The sequence below is a fragment of the Lissotriton vulgaris genome, chromosome 4_1 (genome assembly GCF_964263255.1).
Source record: "Lissotriton vulgaris chromosome 4_1, aLisVul1.2, whole genome shotgun sequence".
Lineage (NCBI taxonomy): Eukaryota > Metazoa > Chordata > Amphibia > Caudata > Salamandridae > Lissotriton > Lissotriton vulgaris.
In genome coordinates this window covers 486787502-486810131 of record NC_141691.1, presented here as the reverse complement: position 1 = coordinate 486810131, position 22630 = coordinate 486787502, and positions in this window count along the sequence as shown.

Below are 22630 nucleotides of genomic sequence, written 5' to 3'. Positions count from 1 at the left end.
TATTCAGCCACCTCATTAATTTATATGGAGCAAGAGGAGGCTACTCTTCTTTCTGGGGGTCAGGCCTCTCCCCATTTGTCGCCCCAGCCAGTCTCAATGGACTTATTATTTAACACACTAAAAACTATGCAAAGTGAGGCTAGGGTTGAGAGTCGCAGGGCACGACAGGAATCAAGGAAAATACAGAATTCATTAAGAAAAATGAATAAACGGTATGAGGAGGTTGTTGAGAGGATTACCCATGTGGAGGAGAGAATGGGTAAACTGGAGGATGACCTCAACAATCTAAAGACTTTTAAACAAGATCATCAGAAAGTAGCCGAGGACGTAAACTGGAAGATGGAGGATTATGAAAACCGACAGGGCCGCAATAACTTTAGACTGTTGGGGGTGGCGGAGGGGTTGGAAGGGGAGGACCCCAGGCTCTTTTTTGTAAATCCATTAAAGGGGTCCTTCCCGGAGTTATCATCTTGGCACTGGGAGACGGAAATCCAGAGGGCACACAGATTCCCATTCTCAATCAGAAGGGGGCAGGCAGGAGCCCAAGAGGGTAGACCCAGAGCGATCCTTATTTTTGTGGGTAACTTCCTTCTCAGACAGCTAATCTTGGAGAAAGCAAAGCCAGAGGCTAAGCGGGTATTCAATAAGGTCGCGTTCTTTGCCAGGCCCGATTTTTGCCACGTCACGGTGGAGCGTAGGTGGAGACTCAGGCAACGTATTGCTCCCATACAGGCTCTGGGGTCAGAGGCTTATCTATTGTATCCAGCCAAGTTGAAAATTATTACCAAGGTCCAGATTAAAATATTCTTCTCCGAGACTAAGGCTAAGGAGTACATGGTGGAGGTTCTGGGGCATAAGGAGAGATGAAGCCCATGGAGCTTATGTAGTAGGCTTTAAGGTTCACTATACCAATGCAAGTGGCTGAAAGGGTTGTTTTTCTTTTTTGTTTTATTCTTTTATTCCTCCTTTTTTTTTTGCTGTGGAAGATCACTTTCTTTATTTATCTTTGGAGGATTAATATGGAGGGGAGGGGGGGGAGGCGACACTGCATTCCAAGCGTCCACATATAGGTCATGGTGACCTATTTGCCTGTAGGGGGGGCAAGGAGGGGGAGGGCAAGAGAGGGGGGGCAGGGGAGTGGGGGGGATGGGCGAGGTGGGAGTACTGGGGCACACACAGCACACGAACATGCACACTAGTGAGAATCAGCAACCAAGCTTCTTCTATTTTGTAAAGCCGGCTAGAGAAATGGAACAACCTTTTGATGTATTTTAATGTCTTGCCGAATTGTGTCGGTCAATATTTGTGGGCTAAATGATATGCAGAAAAGGCTGCGGATGTCGGCTTTGTTGAAATCAATGAATCCTGATTTGGTTTGCTTGCAGGAAACGCATGTTGAGGGAGGGAAGGGGTATTTGCTTGAGCAGCTAGGACTCTCGGTTCTAGCCTATACCACACAAGGGTCAAAGTCACGAGGAGTTGCGATACTTGGGAGAGGAAGGGAGTGTACGGTACATAGGAAGGCTGAGGACCAATGGGAGAGGTGGGTTATAATTGAAGTAGGGTTTAAGGGGGAGAAGTTTATGTTGGTTTCAGTATACGGCTCTACAGGGGATGACCCGGATATATTTGAATTTTTGGATTTATAATTAGCAAGGTAGCCCAAGCCGTTGATATGCTGTGGGGATTTTAACATTAACAGTCTTTCTGGGGTGGAGGTCCAGAATAGGCAAGGGTACACGGGGAGGAAAAGGAGAACGCATAGAGCTGTGTCCGACATGGCACAGCATAACGCATTGATAGATCTCTGGGCCAACCTCTATCCCCAGCTGGATGGTACTACTTTTTTCTCAGCTCCACATAGAGTCATTGTAAGGTTGGATTATTTTTTGATAACTAACTCTCTACTCTCAAGGTCACAAATTAAGAAATTACCCCGTATAATTTTGGATCACAACCCCTTAATTTTGTCAATTAATCTTGTGGGGGTAACCGCTAAACCATACTGTTGGACGTTTGAGAGGGCCCTCCTTAAGGACAGTGCCTATTGTAGGTCTATGGGCAATTGGATTAGAGAATTTTGGAGTATTAATAGGGGAAACACATCCTCAGGCAATGCCTTCAAAGCAGGAGTTCGCGGAAAGACACTCAGTTATTCATTGCATAAGCAGAAAGCAGAGAGGGCAAGAGTGGAGGAACTAGTCAGTACCCTAAAGGAGGCGGAGGTAGAATTGGGCTGACTAATCCAACTCAGTAGTCCTCTGGAGCAGAAACTGCTGGAAATTGTTTCACTAAAGGCTGAAGTAATAGAAAATATAGCCAGTAAGATGGCGGCCAATTACCTAGCTAAGAAGGAGCAAGCGTTCGAGCTGAGTGAGAGGGTTGGCCACATTTTGGCAGTTCGGACAAGACAGAAGGCAGCTGCTGGCGACTTTAAGAATATTATGGATGGGCAAGGGCACTTGACATCAGAGCCGGACGGAGTCAGGGAAGTTTTTAGTAAGTTCTACTCGGAATTGTACCATTCAGAGGGGGAGGGGGGAATAATGAAACTAGGGAGTATCTAGAACATTTTGAACCCACAGAACTACCTGAGGAGGAGAGAGTAAGACTAGAATCCATAATTACTCTTGAAGAATTAGCACTTGCTCTTGCGGATCTCCCATCAGCAAAAGCTGCAGGACCAGATCAGATCCCGTTGGAATTTTATAAGACATTCCAGGAAACTCTTGGGGTTGAGTTGCTCGATACATTTATTCAAGCACAGAGCGGGCTCTCAATTCCAGACTCGTGGGGAGGGGCGGAAGTGATAGTGATTCTTAAGGAAGGAAAGCCACCTACATCCCCCGGGTCCTTTAGGCCTATTACGTTAATGAATTCAGATGCCAAACTGTTCTCGAAAATTTTGGCAATGAGGCTAGACAAGATAATTGAGAGCATGGTTTGTCCGGTGCAGCACGGTTTTATTCCGGGGAAGGGTACTACCGAGCATATCAGGCAGGTTATTACCTTGTTTGATGCCACGGAGATCCCAGGACACCCTATCACAGCCCTTTTTCTCGATGTAGAGAAGGCATTTGATAGGGTCTCCTGGGAGTATCTTTGGCAGGTGATGAGATGGTTTGGCATTGGGGATGGTTACATCAAAGCGGTTCAGGCACTGTATAGAGCTCCAACCGCTAGGATTAGAATTAACAGGGGGCTTACCTCTGCGGTCCAGATAATGAGGGGAACAAGACAAGGCTGCCCATCATCTCCCCTCCTGTTTGCGCTATATATGGACCCTTTCTTACGCAAACTGATATGTAACACCAGGACTCCTGCTCTTAGTATAAACAGTTCGCAGCTCAAAGTTCTGGCTTATGCGGACGATGTCGCTATCGTCACTCCTAACCCTTCCTTGGCAATAGGTGAAGTAGAGCTTGAGGTTCTTAGTTTTGGTAGGATATCAGGATATAGGCTTAACAGCAATAAAACGCAAATAGTTAAGAATTCCTATGTTTTTTGTAATGATCCATGGGTGGTTCCCGCAGCAGTTTATTTGGGGGTGGAGATAGCTGCTGAACTAAGTATGGTGGTAGAGCGAAATATGTCCCCGCTAGTGTCGAAAGTAAGCCTGGACCTCGTCAGGATAAACAACCTTCGGCTCTCATTGGTAGGACGCATAAATGTTATTAAGATGTTAATACTCCCTAAGTTTCTCTATTTTTATAGAGGCTATCCCCTTGTTATTTGAGGCTCACTGGTTTAATAAGATAGAGGCAATTTTGAATACATTTATTTGGGAGCATGGGAAAACCAGGAGGGCCTATAAGTTTATGACATTACCCAGGGCAAGTGGAGGGTGGGGGGTACCTGATTTCAGATATTACTACTGGGCTTCTTCTCTACAGTATATGCAGGGATTAATTGGCGGCGGGGATTAGACCCTAAAATTACGGCATCCTCGACTAGGGTATAGGCACCTATTCTAGGCCCTGGGACTGAGAATGCATTTCTTAGTTGCACGGATTCCTCCTATTTCAAACGAACAAGGTTTAAAACTGTCAGGGCAGCCCATAACATCTGGTCGACTTTTTTAAAGAAATTTGGGCTTGGGAGGTTCAACAGATATACCTGGCTGTACAAAAATCGTACGTTACCCCCTTCGATATTTGCAGATGCAACCATGGCAGACTGGGCAAGAAAGGGGATTGTCAAGATAGGGGATCTACTGAACCCGGACGGGGCAATTGCACAATTCTCCGTGTTAGAGGCAAGATTTCAGATCAGCAGAAGGAGTTTTGTTAAGTATCTGCAGGTTCGGAGCTTCCTAGGCAATAAGAAAGGGGGAGCTGCAGGATTTGCCAAAAATACCATCTTGGAAGCAATAGAAAGGGGCGGGGAGGGTTCTATTCGTAGTTTCTATGCAGTCTTGGCAGGGGCTAAATCGGATGATTTGGAAAAATATGCAAACAAATGGGCTACTAAGCTAGAAATTGACACAAGCTATTTTCTTGAGTCTCTAGAGCTTGGATGCTCAGTTCTTTACTCCGCTCCTCTACAATCCCAGCATTTTAAAATACTATACTCACTTTACTATACTCCGGCTCGAATTGCTCAGTGGGGTGGGACCGTCGGATTCACCTGTCCCCGTTGTAATGTGTTAGAGGCAGATAGTATACATATCTTTGCGACCTGTCCTCAACTTCATACTATTCTCAAAGGTATAGAGGACTTTATGATACGATCACTGGGGCTGAATGTTACTCTAACGCCTCCCTTGATAATGTTGGGGGTCGGGGGGTAGGGGACAGGGAGCATGGGGAATTTTTGTGGCTATGGCAGTTTACAGACTGGTGATTGCCAGGGCTTGGTTGGATAAAGTACCCCCGGTGCTGCAGCAGTGGTTGGCTACTCTTCTGGGGGTATTTATTTAGAAAAAGGTATTTATGCTAGGAAGGGCAGAAGAGCAAGGGGGCTAGGGAGGAAAATTTGGGAGCCAATACATGGGTGGAAGGAGAGTATGGAGCAAAGATGACTATGAATTTGTACTTCCTGCAGGTGCTTTCTGGAATTTTGTTTTTTTCTTTATTTCAGGTGTATTGTCTCTGGCCCGCAATGTATTATCATTATTGTTTTTTATTATTAGTGTTGTAGTTTGCTTTTTGTGCTTTCGTGTTTCGCTGTGTGTGCAAAGAAAATCTTAATAAAAATATTAAAAAAAAAAAAAAAGAAAGCTCACACTAATAATAACATTTTATAAACAAAAACAGCAGACCCATCAATCCAAAGGAGAAACATCAGCAATTGAAGTGGGCTCCGCAAATCTACAAATATCGGACATTCAAACTATGTGTTTTACATGAGCTACAAAATGAAGAAGGCAATACCGAAATGGCAGCTTCCACCCAACAAATCATGCACGAACAAGATATTTTTACATTTAGTTCAAACAGGAGCCCTTTCAAACCTACATCCACCTTTAGGCCCACATTGCCACATGATACGGTGGATACTTTTAATGATGTAGTTGTAGAGGGAATAATATCATTCTAAATAAAAAGCTTTTGAAATAAAAAAAACTACAGGACTGAACAAAAAGTTAAAAAATATAAGTACAAAGAGAAACAATGTTTCAATCTGATGCGTAAACTCCAGAAAAACAACTAAGTGGTTATCAACAAGTCAGACAAAGGTGGCAAGATTCTACTGAGTACCTCAAAAAGGCATATAGACATCTTGATGACCCTACATGGTATAGCAGATCAAACATGCAACAAGCGAGGAAAACAAAGAACAACCTCAAAGTCGACCTGACCAGATGGAAACATGATGGTTTAATTTCCAAAGCACAAATTTTATTTTGAAACAATGATTTTCCTGTCATGTCTACTTTTTATTTTATCCCAAAGATTCATAAAGGAATGTCACCAGTACCTGGCCAGCCAATTATCTTAGCTAAGAATGACCTGTTTGAAAGGATCTCACAATGTGTTGATTTTTTCCTCCAGTAGCATGTCATCAATTTAACATCATTTATTAAGGACACTGGATATTTTCTAAAGAGACTGTGTGATATACTTTGGTCAGAAGAATACTTTTTAAAGACATTAGACATAACATCCCTTTATACCAGTATTGAATATCGTGATGGGCTCAAAGCGGTGGAATACTTTCTCAGAAATAGACCTATATAACTATACAATCATAACAACATTATTTTGGCTATGAACAATTGTTGTTTGAATAACAATTTTTCCCTGTTTATCAATTAGGTTTTCCAAAATGAGGGGAGTGGCTATGAGTGCCTGTTACGTGTGCTTGCACGTGGGCTGGTGGGGGTAGTGGTACTCATAGTGGACCATCACATGGACTGGGAGGAACAAGTAGTGTGTTGGCTGCTATTTATAGATCGACTTGTAAACCTGGGAATGCACCAAAATCGTACGCGTCCCTAGGAGAGGCATAGCAAGGAGAAATATTTGTATTTCTCCTAGTTTTTTCTGCAGCACACATGGAAAGAGGAAAAAGCCTCACAGGATTGTTTTTGTGCAGGAAGGTACCCTTTCCTGCACATAAACAATCCTGCCTACAAAACAGGCACCCTTGCATCATGGTGCAAGGGTGCCTTCATTGGTCCTAGGCTGCCAAAACGGTGCCAGCACAAGGGGAAAGGATAGGAATGAGCCGTAATGGATAAAAACTGTGCTTTCCTGCCCTTTCCCGGTGTTGCAGGTCAGCAAGGTGACATACTGTGGTGCCCAGCGCCACCAATGTCGTAAAAAAATGGCCCCTTTGGGGCATATTAGCAAGGGTGTGTGATAATTATCGCTAATCGTGCTTAGTGCATATTTTTTTACCGCCCTCTATCGCTGGATCCTATCGCGGAGGTAGAGCGTTATTACCAGCGCTTATCTCCCATGCGATAAAAGATAGCAGCAAAATTCACCAAAAAAACAAGTAAAACTGCGATAAAACTTTTATCGCTAATGTAAATCTTGCTAATAGGCATGAGAGGATTCAGCCTTAGAATCCACCTCCCATTGAGGATAATGGCTAAGGCAGGATTTTAGCAGGTGTAAAAATTCCTGCGATAACCCCCGTTAGCGCAGCTTTTTTCATTGCTAACCGGGGCCGGGCCTCATTGCTAATAGGCGTTAGGTCTGTTAGCGGCTGTTTCCGTGGTCTTTTGGTTGGGAACGCCTACTTTGCATGTCATTAGCGATAAATATCTCTAACATGCAAAGTGGCACCCAAAACCGTCGCTTTCGCCAGAAAGCTGTCGCTAACAGCTTTTAGCGACAGCTTGCTGATAGGGCGATTAAGATATCGCCGCTTAAGTGGTAAAAACTGCTGCTAAAGCGGCGAAGACGCCCATGCTAATATGCCCCCTTGTGTCTAGTAACTTCAGCTTCCAACGTGCACTTTCAATTCTAGCCACACCACTGCTGTTTTCTGTTCTTAGATGCTTTGCCCTGTAGCTTTATAAGAAGAACCCATCCCATCTGCATTACTCTATACTTGAATTAATTGTGCATGTGTTGCCACCACAGTATTTTGCATTTTCCGCTAATATAGTTATTTTTAATAAATCTATTCTATTACCTTTGTTTGAAAATATTCATTTTGCTGAATGTAAGGATGTGGACTTTGTTACTAGCATACTATTTTTTGCTGAATACGTTCCTTATTTATCCAAGTAAATTACTTTTACATTGTGTGCACCCTAAATCATACCGACATTGCTAGGATGAGGGATTCTGTTTTTTTTCCTCAATTCAGTTATACGTTACTCCACTGCTGATTTAAGTGCTTGTTAAAAATTAAACCAAATGTCCAATATATCTTCGCCGGTTTATAAATGAGCACGTCACTTTCTTGAAGCTTTATGTTTTTGTACCCTGATGTTTATAGCTTGTTATTTAATAATACTGTACTGGTGAAAATAAAGCATTTCTCGATACCGTCTGCAGAGATCAAACTGCTACTTCAGCTGAAACCTTGAAGGTTCTGGTGTAGAAGGGATTAGGACATTAAAAAGTAGTGGTACTGACATGTCTTTGTCTGCAGCTCAAGATTAACAGCAGTTTTCGTGGCTGCTGTAATTGGCAGAGGTAACGGTGTTGTTTCACGAATGGCATGGTCAGAGCAATGGCAGCACTATGAGATTGAGGCTCTAAATTACAGTTCAAGACCAGACACGGTTTGTGGATGACTTTGCTGATAGGTGAGATAGTCTTAAGGGTGAGGGTGCCATTACGTTGCGCTCAGTTTTACATGCATTGTGCCAACCGATCTCTTGCTCAATTGATGAACAACAGCTTTAGGGCTTGGGTTTTTTCACAATTCTTCATGGTCTCAGATGCAATTTTAGAGATAGCTGTTGATCCAGCGCTCCTAATGAAAAACTGTCTCACAAACGCTACATATCTCCACAATACTCACCATTAATCATAGTTCACTACCAAGGCCCATAAACTAACAAGACAATTTTTGAGCGACTGAATCATGTGACCTAATTAAACGGGACTATTCAAAAACTATTTACACTATTATATACAACTGCAGTTTATTACTTCTTACCATGGTTTTATAACATACGACATATAATGAAGTCACATAAGGCGAATGGATCTAATAATGATAACTAGACTATGAATAAACAAGACCAGCTTGTCACTTCAAAATCCAATTTATTAGCTTTAATATTTCAAAGAAAGAGCATTTTTTATTAAAATCATTATTTTATTAGCAAGAAAGCATCATTTGAGGAAAGACTTATTAGACTGACATTTTTATAAGTAAATCAATTAGCATGAATTTAAGCAAATAAAAGTTCCCATTCCCTAAATCTATTTCCCTGTCTAACTTAGCTTCACCTGTAAAGGAAAATAACAGTATAAATCAGCTATCCTTACGTGTGCCTAAAGTCCAACAGCACGTCATTCAGGAATCAGGAAACAAGGCGCAGGCCTGTCTAAGGGGACACATTTTTATACCCTTCTGTCTAACTAAGTAACTAAATTCTGTATTTTTCTCCAAAAATCCAGCCTCGTTATTGGCTGAGCTGTGTCAGTCCACCATCATGTCACTCATTCCTGACCAGGTCCGGGGCACATCATAAGCCCTTATTGTTCTTAAATTCCATCCTTCTAGCTTCCTCAGAAAAGAAACATTTGACCGAACGCAAAACTTTTACTTCCTAATCTTGGCAGGCGATTTAGGCTTTTTGTCCTTGGTGCTCTCTCCAAGAACACGTACAACTCGACCAAAACAGTTCTGCTTATTATTCCATTGTTTTAGCAAGAAGCTCTTTTTTTTCTGCATGTGAGTGAAGGCTTCACTCTGGTCAAGTCTCGCACTTTTCAGCACTGCCAGCCAGCCATTTTCTTAGGCCCACTCGAAAACTAGTATTTAAACAAACACAAAACAGTAATTAATTAGAGAATTGAGACGCATTCTGTTACCCACCCCTTGCTAATTATTAACTCGTTAATTATGTTACCTAGCTGAAGCAACACAAAGCAGCATTATATTTTACCAATCTTCACAGAACTGCAGAGTCTCCATGATCTTTTGTCACAGAAAAGACATGACATACAAAAGCACACAAATATAAGCACATGCCATTAAATAAACAGCCGCATTTAATACTGACAAAAACAATAGACAAGGTTAGTTTATTATTTTTCACACACTTGCAAGTGCCACATAGAAGCATATTAATCCCGCGTGTAGTGTCTGCAATTTTAAACTAAGCTGGTTAATTATTTCAACACATGCTATTAGTACTATTACTTTGATTATGGAAGTTTAACTTTGCGAGTTTGAACGAAATTTCATTCAACATCTCGCTCCATCACTGTATAGAGCCCTCTGTGAGCTACACGTCGTCATTGTAAACTGTGTCATTTCCACACGTGGCTAGCATCTTTGTGCTGCATCCACTTTGTTTTAGTGTGAGCCTTCGTGACCCCTTTATGTATATTTACAGAACCACTATCTGGAAGTATGAACACCCACGTGCCATCTACCCACCAATGACCGGACGCCACACACTACCAGACATATGAAGTAAGGAATTTTCAACAGCTTCAATGAGCTGTCTAAATCCAAATGGCTACAATTTTAAAATAACAATGTATTTACTTTATTACAAATCCCAAGCCTTCAGGGAGCTGAGACATTAGACGAGTGTAGACATACATTTGATTACGTAAATAAATAAAATAATTCACGGCGAAGACGAGTATTACAGAATCTGGGAAGAGTTCTTTTTTCCGTGAACAGAACCATACTTGCAAAACGTGCGTGGCTGCCAACAGGTGAAGGTACTGTCACAGTTACTCACAAGCACGTACAAGAGTTCATGTGTTAGTTGTCAGAAGCCCCTGCCTGAAGCACAGTTGGTCCTTTTCAGCTGTGTGTGGTCACTGGCGTGGGAGTCAACTCCTCCACCGCAGCTCTTCCGTCTTCATTCTCCCACTCATCTTGCATTTCTGCTTTTCCCCTTCATGACCTCTGCCAGCGCGTTGTACACCTTTCTAAAACATTACTGTTCTCTCTTCTTCCTTCCCTAGCTCCATAAAGCCCCAGCGCCAGCCTCTGTCAAAGAGCTATTTATGTTCCTCCAGGAAACCTCTTTATGTCTAGCGAGGCTCTGATCTTCCTCTGCGACCGGCTCTCCAGGAAGTGGCTCTGGCAGGCAGGTTCAGTACAGCTTCCAAGGGATTGTCAGCTTCACAGCTCTGCAAGGTTATGAGGTCTATATAAAAATAAACCCTGCTTGGCGTGTGTGAGCGCTGGATCCGTCCTCATGTTCACGGTTCCATTCTTTGTCTACAGTTACAGTATTTTGATGGCAAGTCAATGAGGGTACCACTGATTGCCTAATATATCTGGATTAAATACACATTTCTAAAATTACATGTAACTAGCAGCGATGCTCGACTCTGCTTAAGAACCAGCGTTCTTCTTATGGTAACCTATAAATTAAATATTGCTGTAATTGACCAATCATATTGCTTTGCTATTTTATACATGAGAAACAAGAAGGGCATATGCCATTGCATTTAATGATGCAAGATGACTCAGGCAATTAGTTACCCAGAGTAGGACACAATCAAGATGTGATGAGATTTTGAAATTTGCAGATTTTAAGGATCACAGTGGGATATGGCATGCAAGTTACTCTACAAGAGAACCTGGGGCTGTATTACAAATAGTGCCCGGGGCGTAATAGGCTTGTGCCCCAGTTTTCTGCACCCCCAGGTTACCATTGGATGTACAAGGTTATCACTGGAGCTCCACTCATGAGCCAGATAGTCCCCCTTATTAGGGGAAGAGTGACTTACCTCGTGTTGTCCAAGCGAGAGCAGATCCAATTGCTACACGAGCTGGCAGTGCTGCTCAGAGGCGAGAGCCTGCATGAACTGCGCGCAGTCTATATACGTTGCACAGGATCTGGACTAAGGACACTACAGAGAGGGCACCCACTATACCGCTGAACACTTCCATACCACCAAAACGGGTAAAACTGGAATTGGGCCTGTGCCGGCTCTGGGGGACTCGCTGCTAATGGTGCTATTAAACAATAGGCACTTTTGACTAATATTCATGGAGTCAAAGTGCAACTCATGAGTATGGCCTACTAGTACGCATTCCCTGGATCCGGCCACCAGTGATTGGGGAATATCTCCAATCTTGTTACAATGTAGAGGGTGGGGCAAGATTTTGCCTGACAACCACTAGAACCCTGTTCTGAAGGGGAGTGTGTTAGTGCGTATGAGTATTGTTACTCCTTTGCATGTGGAGAGTTAGAAATACAATACTTCTTTTTGGGAGACAGCACGCACGTTGGTAACAACACGAACGTTACATCGTCCGAGTTGTTACCACGCATGGCATTACATCGCAAGTTGTTTCTACGACTTACGCTAGATGGCGAGCAACACCAGGGAATGTGTTGGATTTTAAGTCCCACACATTCCGTGCTGCTGCTCTAACTGGAGTAGGAATAGTAATTTATACTATTCCTAAGTCCAGCGCGACATCTAGTGCATGTCGTAGGAACGACTTGCATTGTAATGCCATGCGTGGTAACAACGCGGACGATGTAATGTCCGCGTTGTTACCTACCGCAATGAAATATGTGGCGTTGTACCGTCACATATTCCTTCTTTTTCATATAAAAGTGAGTATGGGTCTGGACATTGATTTATTGTTCATACTATGTGTACTTTCAGTTGTGAGTCATGTTCACTGACCTGTAGCTGCACTTCCCATACCAAAAGGATCCTTTGACTGCTCGCCCGCAGCTTCCACCGAATGTCAAGTGCAGAAGGGGGGTTTGGCCCAGTTGCTCATGATCCATCATAGGTTGTGTCTGGGCGTAAATGACCTCAACAACTCGTTGGTGAACCACGAGGCTTTCTTGCTGCCGGGTCTGCCGGGAGGGTTCTTCAGTGGTGCGAGGACATCGGCGCAGTTGGTGACCCACTGTGGGAGGTTGCAGGCTGCTTCGTTGGGGTCCGTCGTGTTGGTGGGAGGGTTCTGGCTGAGGGAGGTGGTGAGCTGGTCGGCGGTGATCTTGCTCCAGCTTCTGAGTGGAACCTGTTGCGGGTGGTGGTGGGTTGTGGTTCTCCTGAAGTTGAAGTGGACGCAGCTGTGATCTGTCCAGTGTAGTCCAGTGGAGTGGCTGAGGGAGAAGTGCTTGCTTGAGGAGAAGATGGGGTCAAGCGTGTGGCCGGCGTAGTGGGTGGGGGTGTTCACCAGTTGCTTGAGTCTGAGGTTGGCGAGGTTGTCCAGCAGGACGGCAGTGTTGCTGTCATTGTTGTTCTCCAGGTGGAAGTTGAGGTCCCCTAGGAGGATGTAGTCTGAGGAGGTTAGGGCGTGCGGGCTGACGAAGTCTGCGATGGCTTCGCTGAATTGTGTGCGTGGTCCCGGGGGTCTGTAGATGAGAGTGCCTCTGAAGGTGGTCTTGGGGTCGGTGTGTATCTGGAAGTGAAGGTGCTTGGGGCAGTGAGGGTGTCGTCGGAGTTGGTCGTGATTCGGATGGTGTTTCTGTGGACGATGGAGATGCCTCCTCCGGTTTGGTTGACGCGATCCCTCTGGGTGATCTTGTAGCCATCCGGGATGGTTATGGCGATGTCGGGGGCTGAGGAGGCGTTCATCCAGGTTTCTGTTTGGAAGGCGACGTCTGGTGATGTTGTGTCGAAGAGGTTCCAGAGTTCGACGGCGTGCCTGTGGATGGAGCGGGTGTTGAGCAGGATGCACTTGAGGTGATTGTTGCTGGTGCCTGGCTTGGCGGGTGCGGTGCAGGTTCGGAGGCAGGTGAATTTGCAGGCTTGGCAGGTGAAGGGTCCGTGGGTGCGTTTCGGGATGGCTCGGTAGCAGGCGGGGTTCCGGCCGGCGTTGAGTGTGTGGAGGGTGGCGGCGTCCTAAGTCCGACGTGTGGGCTGGCAACGTCGATGGCCAGGGGTCCTGGCACTGGGCGCGGTCCAGGCGCGGACGGGCGTATAGGGGCTTACCTTTGGCGCGCCATTGGCGCACCCGCTGTGCGTGATCGCTGCGCGTACACGTGGACTCCGCCATAAATTGTGAAGTGGGAGGGAGGAGCAGCTGGGAGGCGGGAATGGGGTGGCGAATAGGGCAGCGGGTGTGGAGCCGCAGGGATGCAGCGGCGAGAAGGAGGACCGGGGGGCAGCGGGGGGGTCACAGAAGGACGGGCACAATCACGGGGGCACACGGGGCACAGAAGCAAAAACGGACACAATCATGGGAGCACATGGGGCACAGAGGCAAACGGCCACAGGGGCAAAGGGGGCAACAACTGGGCATGGGGGAAACCAGGGACAAAGGCACAGAAGCGGCAGGCACAGGAGAGCTTACCGGGCGGCAGCAGCAGTGGGGGCACAGGCGGGCAGCTGCACAGGAAGACCGTGCAGCGGCTGGGGGGCCCACCTACCTGCTGACAGGGTCAAAGGTCGCAGGCAGGGTCAAAGGCCAAAGGTGGAGCAATATTTCACAATTAGGTCCTCGGAAGTGGAGGAACTGAATGCCATGTACGTGGATTTTACTTATTGAATTGCACTACAACACCCAGAGGGCAATGTGAGGTTACGCCCAGTGAGGGGCAGGTGTTCAGCATTTACTTCGCAGCAAATTCACTTTCATTACATCACAGCCACTGAAGAAGAGAGCGTGTTGGCTCTCGAAGCGCGTTTGGCTCTTTTAAGACTTGAAGTGTTTGCCTGCTTGTTTACACCAGCGCGCTGCAATAAAGGAGTGTCTTACAGCTTCTGCGTGGCCATTCCAATGGAGTTCCTGGATATGATGGATATATATATATATATATACATATTCACTGAAAAAACCATAGGTTTCACACCAGTTATAGTTAGCTGGAAATTTTACTGACGTAAAACCATAGAAATTCCAACTTTATAGTTAGTTGGACTCACTATAACAAGCGCGCCTGCAATGCACTGCTGATGACGTCACATATTACATCACTCATGACATCGTCAGTGACATCACTCATGACATCACTGATGACACCAGCCAGTGAATGTGTGTCTTTCTGAAAAATTAATATGTTTTATATTTGTATTTGTAAAGGTTGATGGAAGAATAAATGGTTAAATAAGTGTGTAAATGGATGTTTTAAAAAAAAATGATTGGTTAACTGCCTTATTAAGTGTATTTCATTGAATACATATATAAGCGAGTAACTTTTAAATATTGAAATATATGTATCAGTGTTTCACTTTGTGTATAAGTAGCTGCATTGGTTGGTGACTGACTCACTGTTTGTATGTGTTTTAAAGACAGCATATGTGCAGAACTGTATGGGTGGATGAATGTGTATATGTGTGTGTTAGTGAGTGAATGACTGTCTCACTATTGTCTTTTTTAGTAATGACATATATTTTAATCTAGTGTATGTGAGTTTTGATGTATATAAGTGAGTATATGTGAGAATAAGAGATTGTAAGAGTTCCTGTTTAAATAAGTATGTGTTTCTATAAGTGATTGTTTAAGAGAGTAAGTATGTGTAAGTTTCCTTAGAAGTAAGGAGGTAGTGTGTGTATAGTTTTATATGCAAATAAATGGATGTTCAATAATTTATTTGCATGCGTGAGTATGTGTGTGAGTAACTTTTGGATGACTGTCGGTGTATAACAGGATGTATAGATGTATCAATACATATGATGAGTGAGTATATGTATGAGTGACTATATAAAACTGTTGGTGAATGAGTGGATGTGTATATAGATGGTTGGATTACTGAATTGGTTGTTGTAACTGGTATGGGTATCTCCATTTTTTTGAAAATGTTAGTTTCTATTTTTGAATATGCGTTTCAAGGGTTACATTACACTAAAAGGAGGTCTGCCACTCTGTCACAAGGATGGTGTCATAAGTGATGTCATGAGTGATGTCACTGACGATGTCATGAGTGATGTAATATGTGACGTCATCAGCAGTGCATTGCAGGCGCGCTTGTTATAGTGAGTCCAACTAACTAAAACGTTGGAATTTCTATGGTTTTATGTCAGTAAAATTTCCAGCTAACTATAACTGGTGTGAAACCTATGGTTTTTTCAGTGCAGCGGTGAGCTTCCCGTTAGCGCTATTGCCGCGAACGAACACATCATCATGACATATCGCGTAGCCGCGTGTGCGTGATATGCACGGCGTAAGCGCACCCGGAAGCACTCAAGCGAATACGATCGCGCAACGAAAGCATCCGACGCGCTTACGCGACGTGCCCCGGGGCGTAAGCGCGTCGGGTCATGTGACCTGAAAATAACACTTTTAATTGGTGCAGAACAGTTTTGGTTTCCAAATGATGAAAGCCCGGGTCATGTGACCTGAAAATAACACTTTTCATTGGTTCAGGACTGTTTTTTTTTCCAAATGATGAAAGACCCCACCTTTTTTCCTTATTCTGACTTTGTCCTTTGACTGAGGAAGACCTGTTTGGAGATCTTTGTGAAAAAATATTTTGTACTTTAAAATGGCTACAGTAGCAGCAGCAGCTGGAGCATCTGCACCACCACCACCACCACCACCACCAAGAGGACCACCACAACATCACATTGGTGGTCAAGAAGAAGAGGAGGAGGAGGAGGAAGAGGAGGAGGAGGAGGAGGGGAGGAGGTGGCTGCCAGAAGACAATACTCCATACAAGCCAAAGCAGCACATTGTATGGGAGTTTTTCTCCATCCCTGAGGGAAAGAAGAAAGTGAATGCACCAAAGGTGACTTGCAAAATCTGTGGCATTGAACTTTCAAGGGGGAACCCTAATAAAAAATATTCATTTGGTAATAACACCATGATTCGGCACATGCAGAGCAAGCATCCCAACAACTATGCTGCGGCAGAGGTGAGAGAACTGGCCAGCAACCCTCCCCAATCTTCACCCAGCACCTCCAAACGAAAGCAACCCACTCCATCGGGACCAGAAACAAGGGAGATGGTCCCAAACATTCAACAAAAGTTTGGCAATACAAGATCTCTTGTATTTTTTGTGGCAAGACCATCACCTACGGTGAGCAAAGCATAACGCTCATCAACCGTGCTGGTGACAACCACAAATGCCCCAAAAATCCTGAATTTTTTCATGATTTTTTTTGCTCCAGTTGAGCCGTTTTCAATTCCCTGTTTTTTGTTTCTCCCCATAAAAAAAACAAAAAAAATATAAAATAGTTCATAAAAGCCCAAAAAAGTACATGTTCAAAAAAACATTAAAAAAATATAAAACAACAAAAAGAAGAAAAAAACAGATCTTTTTAGAACTACCTCCAATTTATAAAAAAAGGCTACATTTTTTAAAAACTCTATCATTCTTTTTTCCCCATGGTACGATCCCCAGTACGCTCCGCGGTGCGCGTACCGGGCGCTCGCCCCGCGCAAATCAAAAAAAAAATATATTTTTTTTTACCCCGGGGCCCTTTTATAGCCCCCACATCAAACCTAGGGGATCAGGGGGGGTCTACTCTGCCCCCTTATGGTCATTTCCCCCTTTGTTTTTCCCACCTCTTGTGTCTCGATCCTACCGAGACACAAGATGGCGGCCGCACCGGACTGTTTGGAATGTTTACAGACACCCGAGAGCCAATCAGCTTTCCGCGCGCGAACTCGCGTAGCGCGCTGGCTCGCGCCCAGGTGCGCGTACCGGAGCGCGCTTATAGATATATATATTTTTTTGAACCTAAATTACTCAAAATCCACTGGAGCACATATCTTGAGACCTAGCAAAGGCACATCGGGCTACCAGTCCCTAAAATTTTGCCAAGTTTGGTGGAAATCCATTCAGCTGTTCGGGCTAAAAGTGGGGTTGACCGCCTTTTGGAAATTAACATGGGGAAAACACATTTTGGGACCCCCCTTTTTTCTCGGCCCCCGCTTGACAAATCCCCACGAAACTTTCAGGGACGGACCGGGGCGCTGCGAGGCAGACTTGAGGAAATTTCCAGGCAGATTCCTCAACCGGCGCCAAAGTTATTCACAATAGAATGTTGAGATTTTCTATTGAAAATAATCCTAACTATAACTACCTACTGGCGACCATATTCTTCAATATGTAAGACATACTTTAACTTTACAGAAACATACAGTCACTGGATGTTGTCTTCAGTGATGTCATCAGTGATGTCATTTGAGATGTCATCAGTGATGTCATTTGAGATGTCATCAGTGATGTCATCAGTGATGTCACTGACCATGTCATGAATGATGTAATATGTGACATCATCAGCAGTGGGTTGCGGGTGCGCGATATATAGTTATTGCATCTAACTATATATGCGAATTTCAATGGTTTTGTGCGAGTAAATTAAGGTTTTGTAAATGCTAATCCCTAACTATATATGGCCTAAAACCTATGGTTTTTTCAGTGAATTTTCAAGGTTTTGTAAATGCTAATTCCTAACTATATATGGTCTATAACCTATGGTTTTTTTAGTGAATTTCAATGGTTTTTTAATAGCAAATATCAAAAGCTGTCAAATGTCAAGTACGTGATAGGTAAAAACATTTTCGTGTTTATGCACGCTGATGTGCTTTGAACGCTACCCCCCCCTCTTTTCTCTTAGTAGTAGCCTCTCTTTGCAGATAGTGAAGGGTAGTTAACGCAGGCCTTTGCCCCCGTTGTAATCTGTCGTGCCTGCTTGTCTCTCCATTTGATTGATTGTTATCCAAGCATTTACTGTTTTAGAATTGATTCTCTTTGGTTCATTCTCTATTTACAAACAAGCACAGAGTCACAATACTCTGTTTAGTCTTTGCAGATAGTGAAAAATCGTGTAAAAAAACAAAAGTAATCGAGCAAAATCAGTAGGCCACTAATGGGATCTCTTTTTGACCTCGCTAAAATAGAAACATTAGGAACAATGCTTCATGAGAAATACGAAACTAGTGAGATGAACTGAGCTCCACACCATGATGGCTGCAAGACAGCTCGGCTCCGCCACCCACCCCGCCCAAAATAACGATAAACTCTATGCAAATATTATAAATATATACAACACACCAGCAAAGTAACAGGGTAAAACATTTTATTAAATAACTATTTACATAACTATTTTATACTTTTTGTTGCCTGATCCGGCTAGCTCAATCGATCGAGCATGAAACTCATGCACTCTGATAGCAAGCGTTGCTGCTGATGCTATGCAGACAAAAACTGGTTTTCAGTTTGTACATTCTTCAAGATTTTTCCATCCAAGGCTGGTTGAGAGTTTGCAGAACGATGGCTTCAGATTTTCAACATACGGTGTGGTGGCGCGGACTGGGAGGGGGCGCTTGGCTACTGCCCCCTCCCCAAGTCGTGTTGCCCTGGTGTGGCCTAAGATCGCCCCCGACATAGGCGGCCGGCTCCCGGGGTCTGGCAGAACTTTTTGCCTTTTGATGACTCTTCCATTCATGACCTTATCCCACCATCCGTTTGACCTGAAGACACGCTGTAGTGGGGCGCCCCTTTACCGTTTCAGTTGCCATTCCGCCCGCTTTTGCTACACTGTGCCTCTTCCGCCATTCAGCTGTTTACCGCCCGCTCTTGCGACTACAGCGTCTCGCTCACCATGTAGTTGAGTTGCTCCCGCTCTTGCGATGCAGCGATAGGCGGCTGCCACAGGACTCTCAAAATGGCGGCCGGCTCTTCAGATTTGGGCGTGGTCCACTAAAATGGCCCTGGGACACCTTGGAACTCGGACGCTTGTCTGCTAGGGCTTGGGCCCCATTCTCGAAAGCGTCCCCTCAGCCTTGAAGATTCTACAAAAGTCTTGGGGGCCCCCGACTCCCGCAGGCTTCTGGTGGGGAGCGGCTGCCATGATTGCTCGTGGAATGGCCACGACTGAGCTACGAGATGGTGGTGCTCTCATGCTGACGCCAGCTTCAGTCTGAAACATCCAGAAACACTGTAGACTACCAATTCGATCAGTTCCGGTAGCGCCCCAACGTGACCCGGTAGAGAAGAACTTGCCCTCCCCTCTTTGACTGATGGTTCTTGTTGCCTGTCCCTTCTGTTGTCAATTAACAGAACTTTTTAGACTGCTGAAAGGGGTTGTGTTCCGACCGCTGGTTGGTGGAGACATTTTGACTATATTCTGGACCTATGTTGTCGCGTAATGCGTTATATGACATGCCGCGTTAGCTCACCCGGAAGTGCTCCGGTGCGCGAAGTGCAGCTTCCCGGAAGCGATCCGGGGCGCGGCGCGCAGTGCGTAACGTAAGCATAACAGGTCATGTGACTTGTTAATAAAACTTTTCATTGGTTCATTTTACTTTTGTTATTCTAATGATGAAAGGCTTGCTCACATGACCTAAAAATTACGCTTTTTATTGCTTTCGAACATTATTTTTTCTTAAACATATATGTTATAATCTTCCAGGCTAATGTACTTTCCCGGAAAATTTACAACTGTCCTGCAAGTAAAATATATTCCTTTTTCGAGAAAAAGGGCGTTTCTTCGTCCCATGACGGAGCCGTTGAGCAAAACAGGCTCGGCCTGCTGTCTTAGTCGCCGATACGGCTGAATATCAGATTCTTATCGATCACTTTATGTTGCAGGAGTAGAAAACACAACAGCCCTTGACCATTTATCTTTACTGCGTTCCTGCGTATTATACCTTTTATCCGTCATGTAATTGGACTGCTTTATTTCACTTGCCTTTTACTGATTCGAAAACAGTGACTAAAATTAAAAACTTTACCAATGTAAATACTACTACCATGTTTTGTTTTAAAAACCTTTATTGTGAAAATGTCAGTATACAAATACGGGCCTATAACTACGTGGGCCGGCCACGGAGCAAACTGTAATCGTATATGATGAGGAGACATTTACACTGTAGAGGAACGTAACGGGAGGGCCATTAGGTTGCAAGAACTAAAGTGTCTAACAGTTGCGAAATCGGTGGACATACATTTTATAATTAAAATACGACAGGGCCAGTTACAATAAAATTATCTCGATATACATTTGCGGGCAAGTACCATGGATGACGTTAATTCGAACTTTCAATAGTACAGTAATCAATAACACATCAGAACTTAATATCAATAGGGATGTTGAAATATTCAATCAATTCTCGTCCCCGCCCGCCATGTGCTTCAAAACTGCATACGTATCTCGTGATATCAAGGTTATGCAACCAGTACACAACAAGAAGTTACGAGTCCCATTTATACCGGCGCCATTTTGGGCGAGGCCGGGCAGGTCCAGGATATAGTCAAAATGTCTCCACCAACCATCGACTATGATGATGTTCATAAGCTCTATTGATTAGACTAACACTCCTCTCTCCACATGAAATTAATTTGCCGCAACTTAAACATGTCATTTTCATTTGTCCAAAGTTCTTCTGAAGATTTAGAACCGTTTCCCTTGCCTCTGATGCTATCACTGCCACTTCATTGGTGGATGTACTGGCAGGTCGGGGGTTATCCACCAAATCTCGAATTTGGGCAGCACTATAATTAATCGGGTGCCACCTCTCCATATGACGATGCATGGTATAATTACCATAACTATATTTTTTTTCGGTTCCTCTGGAGAGTACATCGTGGCAGATGAGGCAGGTAGCGTACCGGGCATTTACCTTTTTTACATGTGGAGAAAAGGAAAAAAATTCGAGCGTCCGAGTTCCAAGGTGTCCCAGGGCCATTTTAGTGGACCAGGCCCAAATCCAAAGAACAGGCCGCCATTTTGAGAGTCCTGTTGCAGCCGCCTGTCGCTGTAGCAGCAAGAGCGGGCGAAACTCAGCTAGACGGCGCCCCACTGCAGATGAAGTGCCTCCACCTGGAGAGGCGGGAGAGGCTCATTTGCGCCGCCTCCCCCCCCCTTCGGGCACCCCACGCCGACTTTCGGCGCAGCATTGTAGGATGGCCACACCAGTGCGGCAACTTGCTGGACACCACCTCGGTGCCATCCGGATCTCGGCGCCCCACTGCAGATGAAGTGCCTCCACCTGGAGAGGTGGGAGAGGCTCGTTTGCGCCGCCTCCCCCCCCCCTTCGGGCACCCCACGCCGACTTTCGGCGCAGCATTGTAGGAAGGCCACACCAGTGCGGCAACTTGCTGGACACCACCTCGGTGCCATCCGGATCTTGGCGCGTTGTGCTGCCTTCGGCCTACTGTAGCCGCAAGTGCGGACGCAACTCAGCTGGATAGCGAGTGAAACACCAAGGGGCGCCCCACTGCAGCCGAGGAGCCTCCATCTTGGGGGCGACGCACAGCAACACATTGCTTTCCAATGCAGTCAGATCCTCAAACAGCCCCCACTGACTGACGCGACCTCACAGGCCAATGGGGCACCCCACGCCGACTTTCGGCGCAGCATTGTAGGATGGCCACACCAGTGCGGCAACTTGCTGGACACCACCTCGGTGCTATCCGGATCTCGGCGCGTTGTGCTGCCTTCGGCCTATTCGCACATCGGTCCGCTACTGACGCCGCCTCACGTGCCAACGGATTTTCTACGCTTTTTATAGCCCTATGCCGCATAACAGGTCATGTGACTTGTTTATAAAACTTTTCATTGGTTCATTTTACTTTTGGTTTCCTAATGATGGAAGGCTTGATCATATGACCTAAAAATAACACTTTTCATTGGATTAAAACATTTTTTTCCCAAACAATGAAAGCCCCACCTTGTTTCTGGATGTTTCAGACTGAAGCTGGCGTCAGCATGAGAGCACCACCATCTCGTGGCTCCGTCGTGGCCATTCCGCAAGCAATCATGGCAGCCGCTCCCCACCGGAAGCCTGCAGGAGTCGGGGGCCCCCAAGACTTTTGTAGAATCTTCAAGGCTGAGGGGACGCTTTCGAGAATGGGGTCCAAGACCTAGCAGACAAGCGTCCGAGTTCCAAGGTGTCCCAGGGCCATTTTAGTGGACCAGGCCCAAAAAGGAAAGAGCCTGCCGCCATTTTGAGAGTCCTGTGGCAGCCGCCTATCGCTGCATCGCAAGAGCGGGAGCAACTCAGCTGAATGGCGGATTTTGGCACAGTGTACCAAAAGCGGGCGGAATGGCAACTGAAACGGTAAAGGGGCGCCCCACTACAGCAGACGAGCCTCCACCTGGGGAGGCCCGTTCACACCGCCTCCTCCCCCCCCCGGGGCGCCCCACGCCGTTTTTCGGAG